General features: G+C 41.8%; 1 protein-coding gene across 1 annotated transcript in view; it reads right to left on the bottom strand.

The window, feature by feature from the left end:
- LOC108528675 (protein MEMO1-like) overlaps window positions 1-13126 on the bottom strand; it is a 97516-nt gene that overhangs the window by 83241 nt on the left and 1149 nt on the right. The window lies entirely within an intron of this gene.

Raw genomic sequence — 13126 nt, 5'->3', positions numbered from 1 at the left:
AAAAAAAAAAAAAAAAAAAAAAAAAAAGAATTCATAGAAATAGTGAAAACAAAATCAATAGGAATACAGAAGATTCAAATATAATAATCCAACTTAATCTAATCAACATTTATAGAGCATTCCATCCCACAACTACAGAAAACATACATACTCTTCAGGAGTCAGGGTCACGCTCTGTCACCCATGCTGGAGTGTAGTCGTGTAATCATAGCTCAATGAAGCCTCGAACTCCTGGGCTCAAGGAATCAACCTGCCTCAGACTCCCAAATTGCAAGGATTACAGGCATGAACTACTATGCTCAGCAGAGAACACATATTACTTTCAAATGAACATGGAACACTCACCAAGACTGAACATGGAACATTCACCAAGACAGACCTTGTAATGCGCCACAAAACAAGTCTACTGTGAGCTGTCAGGGCCTAAGGGAGAAAAACAGATGTAATAGTTCCTAAACTTATTTGACCACAAACCCTTCCTGCAAAAGGCATCTCTGGAGACTACTGTCTCCCAGAACACATTGAGGTTAGGGACCTCAATGAAAAAAATACTTGAGGTAATAACAAAGACAAAAAATTTCCAAAATTTCTGAAAACTGTAACTCAGACATCCAAGAATCATAGTAAGCCCCAAACAGGATAAACTCAAAACTATTCAAAGGTACATGATAACAGCAGTAAAATGGTAATAAGATATCAAGCAACCTGAAGAAAAGACACACTATGTTCAGAGAAACAAATATTCAGAGAATATACACACTACATTCAGAAAGACACACTATATTCAGAGAAACAAACCACCACGCCTAGCTAATTTTTATATTTTTAGTAGAGATGGGGTTTCACTATGTTGGCCAGGCTGGTCTCAAACTTAATGCTTAATCTGTATTCCTCACAGGATGGGGAAAGGTACCCCAACCATTTTCAACATCTCTTCCTTTCTCTCATCCTGTGACTAACAAAATCTGGCAATCAATACAAATTTCCTTTCCTTGACTATCAGCCAGGATTAGTCAATCTTATGAAGTATCTGAAAAAGTCCTAAAGCAGGAATAAGCTTGACATATTTGGGGAACCACAAGGAGCCCAGAATGGTCGGAATAATGTGGGGGAAAGGAAAAATGGTAGATAAAACGAGAAAGTTAAGCAGAGGTCATAGTATGTAAGACCTTGTAGGTTGTGGTAAGAAGTTGGAATATGGTTATGTAATTGGGGGAGGCGAGGTTAAGAAAAGGATATTATCGAATTTACATTTTCAAAAAGATTTATTTGCCTCTGTGTAAAGAACAGAAATGGAAACTGGGCAACCAGTAAGAAGCTCTCCCAGTAACATAAGAGATAGCTAAGACCAGAGTGGCTTAGACCAGACTTACATGTATGTGTCTCACAGAAAAATGCCCAGGCAAATCTACACAAATTATGTTGAAATGTCTTCAAGCTTTTTTTTGAGACAGAATCTCACTCTGTCACACAAGCTAGTGCAGTGGCACAATCACAGCTCACTGTAGCCTCAACCTCCCAGGCCCAAGCGATCCTCCTACCTCAGCCTCCACAGTATACGGGACTATAGATAGGCATGTGCCAATCATACCTAGCTAATTTTTGTCATTTTTTGTAGAGATGGGGTCTCACTATGTTGCTGGTCTTGAACTCCTGAGCTCAAGCAGTCCTCCCACCTCGGCCTCCCAAAGTGCTGGGATTACAGGCATGAGCCACCAAGCCTGGCCTGAAGTATTTTCTTTACTTGGCTCCCAGGACATATTCTCCTTCTCATGAGATGCTTAATCTGTATTCCTTACAGGATCCCCCTTATCCCCACAGCCTCTTCATGTTGGAATACTCTAAGGCTTGGTCACTGAACCTCTTTTGTCTAATCATTCTCATTCCCATGGTAATTTCATCCAGATACCTGGCTTTAAAATCATTTATGGCCAGGCGCAGTGGCTCATGCCTGTAATCCCAGCACCTTGGGAGGACAATTTGGGTGGATCACAAGGTCAGGAGTTCGAGACCAGCCTGGCCAACACAGTGAAACCCCGTCTCTAACTAAAAATATAAAAAATTACCGGGCGTGGTGACAGGCACCTGTAATTCCAGCTACTCGGGAGGCTGAGGCAGGAGAATCACTTGAAACCAGGAGGCAGAGCTTGCAGTGAGTAGAGATCATGCCATTGTACTGCAGCCCAGGAGACAGTGTGAGACTCCATCTCCAAAAACAAACAAACAAACAAAAAAAAATCATTTATATGATGCTATTTTCTGCTTTTAAATCTCTAGTCTAGACCACTCCCCTGAACTCCAGACTCATACATACACTTGACTGTACAGTGAACATCTCAAACTTAACATAATAAAATTGAGCTCCTAACCTTCCCTTGCCAAACCCGTTCCTCTTAGGTCTTCCCTATCTCAGTATAATAGCAACTCCATCACTGCTATTGCTAGGGGGTTAAACCTTAAGAGATAGCCATGACTCCTTTCTTTCTTTTGCACCCCATACTTCAAGTATGTCAGCAAATCCTCTCAGCTCTATCTTCACAATATATTCAACAATCAACCACTTCTCACCAACTCTACTGTTACCACTCAGTTCAAGCCACTATCATCTCACAGTTAGGTTACTCCTTTCCTCCTAACTGGTCTCCCCGGTTCTGCCCTTGCCACTGCTTTCACCACTCCCCAGCCTTCAACTACTCTCATCACAGCAGCCAAGTAATTCTATTAAATCTAAATTAGATCATGCCATCAACTGCTCAAAATCTTCCAATGACCATCTGACTCAAGTAAAAGTTCTTTCTAGACTAGGCACGGCGGCTCATACCTGTAATCCCAGCACTCTGGGAGGCTCAGACAGGAAGACTGCTTGAGTCCACAAGTTTAAGACCAGGCTGAGCAATACAGTGAGACGTCCCCGCCCCCTGCCATCTCTACAAAAAATACAAAACTTTGCCAGGCACGCTGGTGCCTGACCGCAGTCCCAGCTACTCGAGAGGCTGAGGTCGCTCGCGCACGGGAGGTTAAGGTTTCAATAAGCTATGACTGCACCACTGTACTCTAGCCTGGGCAACAGAGCAAGACCCTGTCTCAAAAAGTCTACAGCCACCTCTTAACTCATATAACACTACTCTGTTCCAGTTCACTTCACTTCACCTGCAATGACCTTGCTTACTGGGTGTTCCTCAAATAGTCCAGGCCTGCTTTAGCCTCAGAACCTTTGAATTTGCTGTACCCTCTGCCTAAAATTATCTATCCCCAGATAATGTATAATAATACAAAAGGCTTGTTCTTTCGCCTACTTCAGGTTTTGTTTTTGTTTTTGTTTTGAGACAAATCCTCAATCTGTCGCCCAGGCTGAAGTGTAGTGGTGCAAACATGGTTCACTGAAGCCTTAACCTTCTGAACTCAGGCAATCCTTCTGCCTCAGCCTCCTGTGTAGCTGGGACCACAAGCACACATCACCACATCACTACATCCAGCTAATTTATTTTTTGTAGAGATGGTGGTCTCACTTTTTTGCCCAGGCTGGTCTCCAACTCCTGGGCTCAAGCAATCCTCCCATCTCAGCCTCCCAAAGTGCTGAGATCACAGACGTGAGCCACAGCACCCAGCTCAAGTCTTTACTCAAATGTAATCTCAGTGAAGTCTTCCCCCCCCTTTTTTTTTTTTGAGACGGAGTTTCGCTCTTGTTGCCCAGGCTAGAGTGTAGTGACACGATCTCAGCTCACTGCAACCTCCACCTCCTGGGTTCAAGTGATTCTTCCACCTCAGCCTCCCGAGTAGCTGGGATTACAGGCGCATGCCACCACGCCCGGCTAATTTTTTCTATTTTTAGTAAAGACAGGGTTTCATCTTGTTGGCCAGACTGGTCTCAAACCCCTGACCTCAAGTGATCCGCCCACCTCATCCTCCCAAAGTGCAGGGATTACAAGCGTGAGCCACTGCACCCAGTTGAAGTCTTCCCTTTCAATGCTATTTAATATTGCAGCCTCGACCCCCGAGCCTTTAACATTCCCTATGCACCAGCTGTGCTTTGCTACTCTCCATAGCACTTTCCTCTATCTAGCATACCATATATTTTATTTTTCTTTTTTTCCATGACACAGCCCTCAAGAGGTCCTGAGAACATGTACCCAATTTTCCTCAGTTACTTTATTCATCACCTGTCCCCCCATTTAAAGTGCAAACTCCAGGAATTTTTGTCTGTTTCATCCCCTGCTATACACCTAGTCCCATCAGCAGCGCCTTTCACATAGCAGAAATCAATTGGTTCAATACTGAATTGCTGAATATTAAATAAAGCCTCTTCAGAAGTGCCATAAATTTTGTTACGTCCAATTCAAATGCTAGGACTAGCCTAATAAAAATATACCAATTATTTTGTCAGTATTTATATTATATATGTATTATATTTATATTACACTCAGCATTCGTGTTTTTAGTTATACTTTTTTTTTTTTTTTTTTTTTTTTTTTGAGACGAAGTCTCGCTCTGTCGCCCAGGCTGGAGGGCAGTGGCTGGATCTCAGCTCACTGCAAGCTCCGCCTCCCAGCTTTACGCCATTCTCCTGCCTCAGCCTCCCAAGTAGCTGGGACTACAGGCGCCCGCCACCTCGCCCAGCTAGTTTTTTTGTATTTTTTAGTAGAGACGAGGTTTCACCATATTAGCCAGGACGGTCTCGATCTCCTGACCTCGTGATCCGCCCGTCTCGGCCTCCCAAAGTGCTGGGATTACAGGCTTGAGCCACCGCGCCCGGCCTATTATTTTTTAATGTAAGATATTACTTGACAATTACAAAGATGTTTACTGATTCCAAATAGTTCAACTGTTCACTTACTCTGGCATAGCGATAAATGGAAAGAACAGTAGGCTTCAGCCAGAAGTCCTGGGTTCAAATCTTAGCTCTGTAATTTACCAGTTGTGATTCATGCAAGCCTCCCCCAAGTCTTAGTTTTTCTTCTTAACAGTAAGCTTTAGCCAGAAGTCCTGGGTTCAAAACCCAACTCTACCATTTACAAGTAATACGATTCAGATGACGCAGCCTCCTCCAAGTCTTCGTTTCTCATCCATAAAATGGCAAGGTGAGAGTAAAATTAAAGACTTGCCTGCATTACCTATCCTATACCTAATTATAGGATTATTGTAACAATTAAAAATATATGGCCGNATATATATATATATATATATATATATGGCCGGGCACGGTGGCTCACACCTGTAATCCCAACACTTTGGGAGGCCAAGGCGGGCGGATCACGAGGTCAGGAGATCGAGACCATCCTGACCAACATGGTGAAACCCTGTCTCTACTAAAACACAAAAAATTAGCCAGGCATGGTGGCACATGCCTGTAGACCCAGCTACTTAGGAGGCTGAGGCAAGCGAATCACTTGAACCAGGGGGAGGTGGCAGTGAGCCGAGATCTCACCACTGCCCTCCAGCCTGGGCGACAGAGCGAGACTCTGTCTAAAAAACAAAACAAAACGAAATATATATATATGAGGAAATCTTTTATATAAGCCATAAATAATATCCATATATATATAATATACATGTATGAGTCAAATATCCATACAGTAGTTTGGGGAAAATGAAGTGGGACAGAGTAAGTTCAATGTTTCTGGCAGCATATTTTCCCATACATTCCTGCCCCTAATACTAAACTCTAATTTTAGAGGCAGACTGGTTCTTCAACTTACTAGTTATACCTTAAACAAGTTACTCAACTTAGGTCATTGTTTCCACATCCATAAATGGAAATAATACCTACCTTGAAGGGTGCTTTTGAAGATTAGGGATTATATATATATACGTACATTATATACCTATGAAATATACTTAATGAAAGACTTTTTTTGTCACTTTCATCTTCTTTCAAATGGACAAAAACTCAAAAGTAGTTGACAGGAACCATGGAGATAGAAAAGGAGATGATTTTGACTCAGAAACTGCATGTGAAAGGACAAGGAAACTGAAAACTAGAAGTAATCAAGCAATCATATCAACAGTTTGCCTATTAAATTTGTTCTTTCCTTCTTGCCTTTCTGCAAGATAAAATAGAATGGGATGCAAAGAAAAATCAGCATGCAGAAAACAGTACTTAGTAACATAAAATAATTCACTTCGAAACTAAATTTTATTACATATTTAGTCTTTCCAAAGAGAAGTATTTTATTATTCAATTTTCAATTTCCCACACACCAAGATGTATTATTTTGACACTCTAACTTTTTTTAATCTAATCAAACTTACAGCTAATATTTTACACTCCTAAACTTAAGGTACATGTCAAAAAAATTAAGTTGTAGTTTTCTAGCTATAGAACCCTGATATAATTTTATTAAATGTTTAGAAACATAGTAGAATTAATGAAAACTAAAACTAAAACTGCATTTAAGATATATATCATAGAAATACTTCAAGAATGCTCTTTGACTTTGATATTTCCTCAATTCCATGACAGCCGTGATTATAAGATGTACCATCAATAATATAACCACCATTTTCCAGGAGAAAAAAGCGAAGAAATGTTCTATTTCTTAACATAGGGACTTGTTACCCATGGCATATTAAATCTGTGAATATCCACCAAGGTATATACTTGATTCGTATACTTTTTCAATATATGTTTACTTCAACAAAAAAAATTTAATGTAATGTCCGGCCACTTCACAAACACAGCAGACATATGCTCAAATCAACCAAATGAACTATAGATCTAAATATGAAAGATAAAAAGATAAAGTTCTTAGGGAAAAGCACAGGAGAGTAACTTCATGACATTCAAGTAGGTAGAGATTTCATAAATGGGAAACAACAAAAGCACTAACCAACTGATAAACCGGACTTCTTTAAAATTAAGAATTTGCCCAAGCATGGTAGCTTATGCCTGTAATCCCAGCACTTCGGGAGGCCAAGGAAGGAGGACAGCTTGAGACCAGGAGTTTGAGACCAGCCTGGGCAACAAGCAACAAGTGAGACATCATCTCTACAAAAAATTTTAACAATTAAGCCAAGCATGATGGCGCACACCTGTAGTTCGCTATTCAGGAAGCTGAGACAGAAGAATCGCTTGAGACCAGGAATTTAAGACCCGCCTCAACACGAGTGAGACACCATCTCAACAAAAAATTTTAAAACTTAGCCAGGCATGATAGTACATGCCTATAATCCTAGCTACTCGGGAAGCTGAGGCAGGAGGATCACTTGAGCCCAAGAGTTAGAGGGTGCAGTGAGTTGTGATCACACCATTGCCATTCAACTTGGGCAACAGAGCAAGACCCTATTCTCAAATAAATAAATAAGTAAATAAATAAATAAAATTAAGTGCTTTAATTCATCAACACACCAAGATTCTAAAAGGGCAGAAGATAGTTGCAATATGTATCTAACAAAGAAACGTAGCCAGAATAAGAACTACAAGTCAAAATGAAAAAAGTAAACAAACAGCCCAATAGAAAAAAAGGGCAAAAGATTTAACAGACACTTCACAAAAGCAGAAATCCAATGGCCAATAAATATGGGGTCCCTAACATGAAAAAATGCTCAACTTCATTAAGCATCAGGAAAATACCAATTAAAACTACACTGCAATATCACTACACACCCCTCCAGAATAACTAAAAATAAAAAGACTGACAATACCAAGTGTTGGCAAAGATGAGAAGCAACTGGAGCTCTTACACACTGCTGGTGGGAGTGTAAATTTGTAAAACCAATTTGCAAAACTTTAGCAGAATCTACTAAAACTTATCATATGGGGCCGGGCACGGTGGCTCACACCTGTAATCCCAGTACTTTGGGAGGCCAAGGGGGGCAAATCACCTGAGGTCAGGAGTTCAAGACCAACCTGGCCAACATGGTGAAACCCTATCTCTACTGAAAATACAAAAATTAGCCGGGCGTGGTGGTGCATACCTGTAATCCCAACTACTCGGGAGGCTGAGGCAGGAGAATTGCTTGAACCCAGGAGGTGGAGGTAGCAGTGAGCTGAGATCGCGCCACTGCACTCCAGCCTGGGTAACAGAGTGAGACTCCGTCTCAAAAAACAAAAAAAAACAAAAACAAAAAAACTTAACATTTACATAGGTCATGATCTAATCACTCCACCCTAAGGCATATACCCATCAAAAATCACATATACATTCACCAAAAAAAGGTACAACAGTGTTCACAGCAGCAAAACTAAAAAACCCAAATGTCCACCAACAGTAGAATAAACTGGAATTGTCATATAACAGAATGAACAAAGTACAGTACAACACGTATTAATCTTACAAACGTAATGTTGAGCAAAAGTTCAAAGGAGCCAGGTGCAGTGGCTCACACCTATAATACCAACACTTAAGGAGGCTGAAGGAGGAAGACTGCTTGAGCCCAGGAAGTTAAGGCTGCAGTGAGCTATGATTGAGCCACAGCACTCTAGCCTGGGCGAGAGACAGACTCCGTTTCCAAAAAAAAGAAAAGAAGCTCAAAGAATACATACTATATAATTCTACTGACACAGAATTGGAAAACAGACAAAATTTTTCTATGGTCTTAGTAATACAAGGAACATGGAATGGGGAGGGGGCATTTGGTGGGAATTCCAGTACTGATGTGTTTCTTGAATTGAATACTCATTATGTGAATGTACTTATTCATCTAGCTGAACTTGTTTAAAGTATGTCATACTTTAAAGTCTTACACTCACTGGATCCCTAACTGGCACAACAGGATTTGTAATCCCTTCCTACCACCAAGATGCTTCATCTATACCATCATCAGAGACCTGAATGGTAGCAGTCTCACATCAGCCCCACCACTCTTTAAAATGTAAACATTTGTACCTGTCCATATATGCTACCAATACCTACCACTTGCTAATTATATGCCTACTATATGCCAAGCACTTTAACATTCAGTTAAATACTTACTGAGCATCTACTATGTACAAAGCCTATGCTGAATACTTGGGGTACAAAAAATGAGTAAGACATGGTACCTGGCTTACCTCATATACAGGTAACATCAAAAACTACGTTGGGGAGGCAAAGCACCAGGGTAGGTTTCTTGGAGGTGTTAACACTTGAGTCTTTAAGAGAGGAGTAGGAATTATCCCAACAAAGAACATTTCAACAGAGGGACCAATTTGTGTAAGAGCACAGTGATAAGAAACAGCACGACATATTTAAAGAAACAATGAACAACTATTAGATGTCATTTAATGGGGGTAAAATCACAACTGGGTTGGGGTAGGGGAAAGTAGTCACAGAGATAGGAAGATGGAAAGTTATGAGGGGACTTAGACCTTAATCCAACAGGCAAGACAGATCAGAGAGGAAATGATCAAAGGAATGATTTGGCCAACATACTATTCAAGTAACAGTATAGAAGATGGATTTAAGGGGATAAGACTGGCAGAAAGAAGTGCAATTAGGAGACAGTTGTAATTATCCTGACAGTTGTAAGGGCCTAAAATAATGGAATGAAAGCAGTAGCAAATCTGGAGAAAATAAGACTACATTTAGATTATGCTGCTGGTCCAGAGATCAAACTTTGACAACCACTAACCTACACTAGCTAGGATTTGGCAAATTTTTTCTATGAAGAGCCAAACAGTAAATATTTCAGACTTTGTGTGTTACATACAGTATCTACAGCATTTCATGTTTTTGTTTGTTTTTTAAACAACCCATTAAATATTAACAATCATTCTTAGCTACTGGACCTTACCAAAAAAAAAAAGAAAGAAAGAAAAAAAAGGCTGCAGCTACATTTGGGGTATGGGCCACAGTTAGTTTGCTGATCCCTGCTGCACACACATAAAGAAGTGAGAATGGCCTGGGAGTGGTGGCTCACACCTGTAATCCCAGCACTTTGGGAGGATGGATCAGGAGGTCAGGAGTTTGAGACCAGACTAATATGGTAAAACCCCATCTCTACTAAAAAATACAAAAATTAGCCATGCGTGGTGGCAGGAGCCTGCAGTCCCAGCTACTCAGGAGGCTGAGGCAGAGGGATCTCTTGAACCGGGGAGGTAGAGGTTGCAGTGAGCCAAGATAGTGCCACTGCACTCCACCCTGGGCAACAGAGCAAGATTTCATCTCAAAAAAAAAAGAAAAGAAAAGAAGTGAGAATGAATCGGCCTATGAGATTAATTTTCCTAAAATGCTATTAACATCACATTAGTCCCCTACTGAGAAACCTTCATTGGTCCTCACTCTCAACTAATTAAGTCCAGTCCCAATGATGCCTGGCATTCATAGGCATCTGTACAGTAGGACCAGCCTACTACTCCAGGCTCATGAACTATGCCCCTGTGTACCTTCCATTCTTATTAAATTGAACTATTTACATTTACCTGCCTCTGTATCTGTTTGGGGTTTCCCAATCCAATGTTCTTTCCTCCTGCTCCAAACCTGTTCAAATACCCTTCCTTCAAAGCATAATTCAAATCCTACCCCAAAATGATTCTACCCTCCTCAGAAGTCCTAAAAGCATATCTCAACTTACTTGATATTTATTTGCTGCCCTAAAAGTTATTACTCACTTCAAATAAACTGAAAATTCCTTGAGGGCAGAAAATAATTTATGTTACTCTCTATCAATGGATCTAGCATATAACAAGGGGTAAACAAAAGGAAGATATATGTGTGTGTATATATGTAATATTTATATAGTACACAAATTTTTTTCTGAAATAGCTATATAGCTAAAGCAAATGTGTTTTCACCTTTATTTATGTCAATAATTAAACACATTAATTCTATGGACATAACTTGAATGCTGTAGGAACCACAGAATGACAATCCACAAACATCTCTCCATCTCCTATTACACTTTTTTAGGACTAATATACTAGAGAAATAACACAATACAAGTCCAATTTTTCCAACGGTCAATGTTATCAATGTAGGTACACTGGCAAATATTAAAGACAGGCATTACTAAACCCAGTCGAAGTTTACTTATCTGTAGTTGTACTTCATCTATTTTTAAAATACAAAATAAGCTTTTATAATTGAATTGCTTTAAATATACCCTCAATTATTACTCAAGTTTAAAAAGTCACACACCGACTCCCCAAAATTGTCACATATGTGGCCTTAATTTTAAGGTTCTCTGTGACAATGCACATTACCAAAAATGGCATTAGTGATTTCACTCAGAATTTAGGGAAACAATACACTTAGAATTTTTAAGAAAATAGTCCTCTTTAGTTCATTGTTGATAAATAACAATAATCACAGAATGTTTTGAGCTGGATTAACGAATTCATCTTAGAATACCAAAGAAGTCTTTCCAAATCCAAAGCGTAAGCTATGCCCTATAAGATTATCCAAAGAATGTTCAAGAATCTATAGAAATTCCTCCAGAATCACTTGCCCACATTCAATTGCAAACTACAACAAAAGTTTAAAACACTGAACTTCTGTCCTGGCGCAGTGGCTCACGCCGGTAATCCCAGCACTTTGGGAGGCCCAGGCGGGCAGATCACGAATCACGAAGTTGGGAGTTAAGAGACCAGCCTGGCCAACATGGTGAAACCCTGTCTCTACTGAAAATACAAAAAATTAGCTGGGCGTGGTGGCGGGCGCCTGCAATCTCAGCTACTCGAGAGGCTGAGGCAGGAGAATCGCTTGAACCCAGGAGGCGGAGGTTGCAGTGGGTCAAGATCGAGCCACTGCACTCCAGCCTGGGTGAGATATCTACATGTTTCCCCATACGCTGAACAAGAATAATTTAACCGGCATTCTCAGGCTTTCAGAACTGATTAAATGTTTATGAAGTACTTTAGGACCATGAAGGGAAGCCACAGTAACCATAAAATGTCATATTTGCTTAATGCAAAACTATAACTACCTGTTAGCTATAGCTGCGAATCCAATCCTCACAATTCTTTTGTGTCTCCCTAACACAGAAAATCTTCAGTGAGTCATGTATTTCAGTAAGGTACATGTCTTTAATGAGCGAGTTTAGCAACCTCAGAGAAATGAATTTTCTTCCAAATCTTTGCTTTTCACAGGCCATGTCACTCTCCAAGCCAATTTTTTGCAAAGGGAAACATGATCCGAGTCACCTCGAGAAGTTAGGTCTAGTTATTGATAAGCCAATACCAAATGACTGAAGACTATGAGGAATCACAGTAGAACTTTCTTTGTTAACACACCAGAAATGTGACTCCTGAAAATAATCCCAGAAAATAGGCATTCTAACAAGCGCTTTATTAAAGGGAAAGTCCCTACACTTTTACATAAAGAACTTCTAAAATGCTTTTAGACAGTGGAGACAGAAAACTCAACTCGCTCAAAGCTTAAACTTAATTGGTTAGGTAGTTCCAGCACCTGCCTGGTGTTGAGCGACCAGTGACTGGGGCCACTGGTCGGGGAAAGTGCTGATGCCATATCCAGCTGCCCCTTTCGTGAATGACAGTAACAATGCAAACACTGACAAAAGAGCTGGGAGCCCCCCCACCCCCAAGCCCCTGCTTAGCAGTACTTCCACCCAGCCCCAACATACAAAGCGACAAATCCCTGAAAGGCCCTCCTCTGACAGATCTCCCCATGCAGAGACCTCGCCTGTAGTCTGGTAACGTGAAAAAGTGCTACCCTTCACTCCTCGCAAGACAGCGGAGCCCCTTAAAGGTGCAGGGAAACGCTGCCTCCTTCTCCAGCGCCAGAGGCACGGGGCGAGAAGACTTCCTCTCCGGCTGCGAGCGCGGAGGCTCGGGGGCAGACAGAGAACTCCCTCTGGGCGAGGGCACTCCCCGGACGGCCAGCGGGGAGGGCAGGGAAAACGGGAGAGGAAAGGAAAGGGTCTCTGACTCGGCAGGAGGGCGGAGGGTCGCTGCCCTGCAGCGTGGACAAGCGGGGCTCGGCGACGGGCACAGTGTCCTTCCCGGGGGTGGCAGCGGCCGGCCACCCGCTTCCTGCGAGCCAGAGGCGGCGACAAGTCGGCTTGGGTCCGGGAACACGTTCCTTCCTCGAGCCTGGTCCCGAGGGAGGGCTCAGGCTGTCGAGGCTGCAACTCTCCCTCTCGCCCATCTCCGGCGAGCGTGAGGCCGGCCGGCCCCGGGCTGCCGGCGCGGGATGCCCGCCGCCCGGGTGGGGGAGGCGGCGAGGCCGGCCTCGGCTCGCTCCCTCCCCAC

This window comes from Rhinopithecus bieti, unplaced genomic scaffold (assembly GCF_001698545.2).
Source record: "Rhinopithecus bieti isolate Rb0 unplaced genomic scaffold, ASM169854v2 scaffold_5341, whole genome shotgun sequence".
Taxonomy (NCBI): domain Eukaryota; kingdom Metazoa; phylum Chordata; class Mammalia; order Primates; family Cercopithecidae; genus Rhinopithecus; species Rhinopithecus bieti.
This window is presented reverse-complemented; position numbering and strand designations above follow the sequence as displayed.